The following is a 6,991-nucleotide window of genomic DNA, read 5'->3' on the forward strand; positions in this document are numbered from 1 at the left end:
CATTCAATCGTATTTATTGAGCACTTACTGTGTGCAGAGCACTGTACTAAGTGCTTGGGAAGTACAAGTTGGCAACATATAGAGACGGTCCCTACCCAACAGTGGGCTCACAGTCTAGAAGGGGAAACAGACAACAAAACAAAACATGTGGACATGTGTCAAGTCATCGAATGTCTCCTCTTGATCTCATCCTAAATATGCTCCTTCTGACCTAGCAGCACAGCCTAGTGGATACAGCATGGGCCTGGGAGTCAGAAGGACCTGAGTTCTAATCTCAGTTCTGCCATTTGTCTGCTGCGTGACCTTGGGCTAGTCATTTAACATCTCTATGCCTCAGTTACCTCAGCTGTAAAATGGGGGCCAAGACTGTGAGCCCCATGTGGGACAGGTACTTGTACAACCTGATTAGCTTGTACCTAACTCCAGCATTTAGTACAGTACCTGTCACATAGTAAGCCCTTAACAAATACCATAAAAAAACAAAATAACAAGAGCAGAAGCTTCCAATCAGAGCCTACTCTCCACCCAGAGGCTCTCGGAAATGCTTTGCCTAAGATTTTAAGCTCTTCTTGAGTGGGTAGAATAATTCAGTAAAACCCTTATCAGGAACATTTCCTATTAATTGCTTCAATCTAAATATATCTACTGCGAGGAGAGTTCTGTGTCTTTCACATAATCTAAACTTAGCCGTGTTTTACGCTACATTTTAAATATGCCATCCTATAGTTTTCACAGGAAAAAAACAACTTTATCTTTATTTGAGGCTTCAAGAAAGAAAAGGTTGGGGTTTTGGTCCAGTCAAGCTAATATAAAGCATTCTTTTCCCATGATGGTGCAAATCATTGAGTCTTTAGACACATGCACTCTTATAAATGAATTTCACCATCATGCACTTGGAAAACAAGAGTGCAACTATGTATTAGTATGAATATATTGAATATTAGTGAACTGTTATTTCCAAGGTTGCTGTAGTCTGTACAGAAAACCCACCTACTTTCAGTTAATCAATCAATCAATTGCATTTATTGAGCTCTTACTGTGTGCAGAGTACTGTGCCAAGTGCTTGGGAGAGTACAATATAGCAATATAACAGAGTTGGTAGGCACATTCCCTTCTCCCTGCCCCACAGCACTTGTGTATATATGTACATATTTATTATTCCATTTATTTTATTAATGATGCGTATATGTCTATAATTCTATTTATTTATATTGATGCTATTGTTGCCTGTTTACTTGGTTTGATGTCTGTCTCCCCCCTTCTAGACTGTGAGCCCGTTGTTGAGCAGGGATTGTCTCTGTTGCTGAATTGTACTTTCCAAGCACTTAGTACTGTGCTCTGCACACTGTAAGTGATCAATAAATACGACTGAATGAATTGAATGAATGAAAAATTCCCTGCCCACAACGAGTTTACAGTCTTGAGGGGGAGAAAGGCAATAATGCAAATAAATTAGGGATATATACATAAGTGCCTAGGGGGCTGAGGGTTGGGGGGAATCAGGGAGACACAGAAGGGAGTGGGAGAACAGAAAAGGAGGGCTTAGACAGGGAAGGCCTCTTGGAGGAGATGTGCCTTCAATAAGGCTTTGAAGTCGGGGAGAGTAATTGTCTCAGATAAGAAGAGGGAGTTAACATATCCATCAAGTTGTCTTTGTGCTTGAAGAAGATGCCTTCAGTGGAGAAGTTCACCTGGAAACAAATGCCTGCAGGACAAGAGAATTCCACTTCCACACTCAGAACAGACTCCTGAATCTGTAGATGGAGGGTGGAATGTAATGTTCTTGTTTAGAATGTTTTGCTTGTACCAGTCTAGAAGTCACTGTATTCAATAAGGACACTCTTCTGTGGGATTCAAGGTAACCTGATGCATGACTCTAGTGTTGCCATGGTTTCATTTGTTTGTTTTTATTTTTGTAGAGCTTTTCAGCCCTTAGGCTGCTTGTTATATTTAAAGATTGTTCTATCATCTATTCAAGAGCAATTTAGGAAGCAGAGGCTACCATTGTTAAGATGGCATTCTTTGTGCAAACATATCAACAGATTGAAGACATGACTGTAAACCCGATATGCAAGGGAATGTTTAGGTGAACCATGATCGTGTGCCCCCAGTCCCTAATTTCTATTTGTCATCCACCAGCTAATGGAGCTATTATTAGTGATTAAAAGATCCAAGATGCATTTCTTGCAGAACATTATAAATAGGAAATGGTTGATCAGGAAATTCTATTGCTATGGAAGCGGCAAAAGTTGGGTTCTTGAAAATCTCCCATATGGCCCCATGTTTCTCTGACAGACACACAGCAAATGGTTGCAGAGGGAAGGATAAGGGGGTTGATGGGAAAACACTTGAAATATTGGGTTCTAGGCAGGATTTTGGAGAAACTGGAGCAGGTTGCTTAACTTCTCTGTACCTTAGTTTCCTCATCTGCAAAATAGGGATTCAATATCTGTTCTCTGTCCTACTTAATCAATCAATGGCATTTACTGAGCACTTACTGCATGCAGAGCCCAGGCTGTTTGGGAAGCAGCGTGGCCTAGTGGATAAAGCAAGAGCCTGGGAGACAGAGGACCTGGGTTCTAATCTCAGCTATTGCACTCTTCCAAGCTCTTTGTACAGTACTATGCACGCAATAAGTGCTCGATAAATATCAATCAATTGTATTTATTGAGTGCTTACTGTGTGCAGAGCACTGTATTAAGCATCTAGGAGAGTACAATATAACACAGTTGATAGACACGTTTCCTGCCCACAATGAGCTGAAATTATGGAAAAAATAAAAAAAAATGGATATGTACGTAAGTGCTGTGGGACTGAAGGAAGGGTGACTAAAGGTTGCAAATCCAAGTTCAAGGGCAATTCTATTCTATTTGAAAGGGCAATCTTTAATTCTATTTGTTCTGACAACTTTGACACGTGTCTACATGTTTTGCTTCGTTGTCTGTCTCTCCCTTCTAGACTGTGAGCCCGTTGTTGGGTAGGGACTGTCTCTATATGTTGCCAACTTGTACTTCCCAAATGCTTAGTACAGTGCTCTGCACAAAGTAAGCACTCAATAAAACAATTGAATGAATGAATGAAACGGCAAGGCAGAAGGAAGTGAGAGTAGAGGAAATAAGGGCCTAGTAAGTAAGGGAAGGGAAGGGAAGGTCTTTTGGAGGAGATATGCCTTCAATAAGGCATAGGCTTTCAAGGGTCTAAGTGCTGGGGGAGGGGTTATAAGGTGATCAGGTTGACCCAGGTGGAGCTCACAGTCTTAATCCCCATTTTACAGATAAGGTAACTGAGGCTCAGAGAAGTGAAATGACTTGCCCAAGGTCACACAGCAGACATGGCAGAGCCGGGATTAGAACCCATGACCTCTGACTCCCAAGCCCGGGCTCTCTCCACTGACCCACGCTGCTTCCCTGTCTCCCCATCATATGTCAGGCTCCTAATCTAGATACAAGGTGATTTTGTTGTCCCACATGGGGCTCGCAGTCTTCTGTATCTACCCCAGCATTTAGAACAGTGCTTGGCACATAGTAAGTGCTTAACAAATACCATAATTATTATTATATGAAGAGGAAGGATGTTTCAAACCAGAAGCAGAATATGGGCAAAACATCGTCAGTGAGATAGACAAGATCTGAGGAACCAGAGATCAACAATTCCTAAATTCATACTTAGGCTCTGTTAGTTGTGGACAAGGAACTTTTCTACCAACTCTGTTATTGATCAATGATATTTACTGAGCACTTACTGTGTGCAGAACATTGTACTAAATGCTTGGGAGAGTACAGTACAGCAGAATTAGCAGGCACATCCCCTGCCCATAACCAGCTCTCCCAAGTGCCTTAATAATACAGTGCTCTGCACACAGTAAGTGCTCAATAAATATGACTGATTGATTGATTGATTGAAAACAGCATTTTAAGGGAACACACATACACTACACACACAACACACACACACACTCCTTAGATGGATCAGGTCTTGACTAAGCCCCACTTTTCCTCACACTCCCTTTTGCTTCACAATAACTTGCTCCCCTTTCTCTTCCCCCCTCCCAGACCCAAAGCACTTATGCACGTATCTGTCATTTTATTTATTTGTACTGATGTCTGTCTCCCCAGATCTAGACTGTGAGCTCATCATGAGCAGGGAATGTCACTGTTCATTGTTGTATTGTACTTTCCCAAGTGCTCAGTAGAGTGTTCTGCACAAAGGAAACACTCAATATATGTGATCGAATGAATAAAAGGCCAAAACACATAGGATCTTTCAAACTGAGGAAGAAAAGGTGAGGGATGTTTTAATCACCTTTGAATTTGCAAGGGGGAGACCCTCTAGAATGTAAGCTTATTATGGGCAGGACATGTGTCCACTAATTCTTTTGTATTGTACTCTCCCAAGAAACTTAGTACAGTGCTCTGCACATAGTAAGCACTCAATAAATACCACTGATTGTTTGATTGATCTATAAAGCCTGTCTCCTTCCCATCTCTATCCCTTCCCACACATTACGATCCTGCATCACATCTACCCAAGAAAGGAGAAGCAGTATGGTCTAGTGGATAGAGCTGAGCCTGGGAATCAAAAGGACCTGGGGTCTAATTCAGGCTTTGCCACTTGTCTGCTGTGTTACCTTGGGTATGTCACTTAACTTCTCTGTGCCTCAGTTACCTCACCTGTAAAATGTGGATTAAAACTGTGAGTCCCTTGTGGGACAGGGACTGTGTCCAGTCTGACTGACTTGTATCTACACCAGCATTTAGAACAGTGCCTGGTTTATAGTAAGTGCTTAACAAATGCCACAATTATTATTATTATTGTGATTATTATTATTATTACCATTATTATTAATGGACCTGGGGATAGGCTCTCCTTCTCTTTGGTTCTGAGCTCTGCAGGCAGTCATAGTGCCAGTAATCATCCCCGCCCCACAACCTTCCATTGCACGTGTGGACATATCCTTATTCTCATTTGCTTCTCTTTTCCTGAAGTTTATTTTTGTTTCTGTCTCTCCCATTGGACTGAAAGCTCTTTGAGGGCAGGAATCACATTTACTAACCATATTATACTCTCCCAAGCACAGTGTTCCCCCGGGACTGTCAACTGACTGGTTAATTGCTATGACTCTAGTATTACATGAGTCCTGGGTTCCCATTTTCTCTTGGTTATCACCACTGGCAATGGCTGTGAGGATCCCCTAAAATCCAGGTCTTAGACCACAGAAACATGATGCCACTGTGGTCAAGACTGTTTTTCTCTGGAGTCCCATGTAATTTAAAAAAGGCAGAGAACATGCAGAGAACATCAATGACACACCCTAAACAAGTTTCTAGGTTTACTGCCATTAAGTCTGGTGCCTTTGTAATTGGTGTGCATGCACACACACACACAAACACACACACACACACACAAACACACACACACTTGACACCACATTCCACTAAATTATTTTCCTGTACCATTTTGAATCACGGATTACAAAAGAAGGTGGCTTTAGCAGCTTGTTTGCTAACATGACAACCTGCAACTGGGTCACTCAGAGGGACGCACACACACACACAAACACACCACACACACATACACACATAATTAAACAGGTCTGAGGCAGAAAGTTTGCTGGCATCTAGTTTTAGATTATTTGTTGACGTGGAGGGTATCTCAGCCCATGAAAGGAGAATTTCATCTAACTTTTTCTTCCCCAACAAACAGTTTCCACTCTGAGCAAATTAAAAGTTCCTGCAGTCTTTTCTTCTAGACGCATCTGAGCACAAACCTTTAAAAACCAATATAAATCCTTCAATGCAGTTTTCCCTTTGCTTTGTAGTTGCTGGTCATTTTTTTTTTAGCTTCTCTCTTTTCAAAACAGAAAGGAGAAGCTGCTGTTTGGCTTCTGACAACAAAATCTCACAGTCCATTTTTATCCTTGTGTTTTACTGGTTGTGTCATTGATCAATAGACTCAAATGCCAGGCCTCCATCAAGCCTGCAAACTTTGATTGCACAGGCTGTCTCAATTTGATGGAGCTTATCTGTTAGACCTCAGGCAACCAGAAATGTCACAGAGAGGGGCTGAAAGGGAGTCTGGGTCAGCTATCTTACAAGGCCCAGGACGTGAAGAGAGGAATATTTGAGTCCATCCCTGCTTATCAGGTTGGACAGCAGCGCAGTTCATCGGAAGACAGAGTGCAGCATTTCCTTGGATTGCTGCCAGATGCCAGGGAGTGTCACTTTAATGGGCCAGCGCCTAGTACAGGGCTACATTGATACTAAATTCTGCAACCTTGGCAGCCCTTTGGTGAAGGAGAAATGAAACAAGGTGGACAGTCTTTTTGGAGACACACAGTGTCGAGTTTCAACAGAAAACTGAAAGTCTATAGAGCAATTTTATAGTGTCTTTACTAGGTTTGTCACCTCTCAGGGCCACACCTGGAGAGTTTCCAGTACTCTACCAGTCTCAGCTATAGGAGAGAGAGTCTGGCAGAGGCATATCCATTCTATCTCTAGCTTGGGCAGTGGCTAGCGAGTGGAAGGCAATCTGCTACAAGTTAAAACTCACTTGTGCTGTGCAGCAGTGACATGGGAGAGAGTTGAGGGTGGAGACTCAGGTTTACTGCACAGAAGGAGGCAATGGTAAGCTGCTTCCATATCTTTACCAAGAAAACTCTATGGATTCACTACCAGAACAATTGTAGTTGGAGGTGGGGCGCTCTGGGAGAGATGTGCCCGTGATGTCGCTATGGGTCTGACAGGACTCCACAGCATAAGATAACAACAACAAGTAGGTTTCTGAAACCAGGAATTACCACAGATGCTATGTTTGGCTTCTAGACCTATGCGTTCTTTCCTCTCCATCCAAACCGCTACCCTGCTCGTTCAAGCTCTCATCCTATCCCATCTGGACTACTGTATCAGTCTCCTCTCCGATCTCCCATCCTCTTGTCTCTCCCCACTTCAATCCATACTTCACACCGCTGCCCAGATTGTCTTTGCCCAGAAAC

At 42.5% G+C, this 6,991-nt stretch overlaps 1 non-coding gene across 1 annotated transcript; it reads left to right on the top strand.

Moving 5' to 3' along the window:
* Positions 1 to 6,401: 6,401 nt before the first annotated feature.
* Positions 6,402 to 6,539, top strand: LOC119935353. Its single transcript, XR_005453238.1, has one exon. It is a non-coding gene; the product is annotated as a small nucleolar RNA SNORA7 (small nucleolar RNA).
* The last annotated feature ends 452 nt before the right edge of the window (positions 6,540 to 6,991 follow it).

The sequence above is a fragment of the Tachyglossus aculeatus genome, chromosome 11 (assembly GCF_015852505.1).
Source record: "Tachyglossus aculeatus isolate mTacAcu1 chromosome 11, mTacAcu1.pri, whole genome shotgun sequence".
NCBI lineage: Eukaryota > Metazoa > Chordata > Mammalia > Monotremata > Tachyglossidae > Tachyglossus > Tachyglossus aculeatus.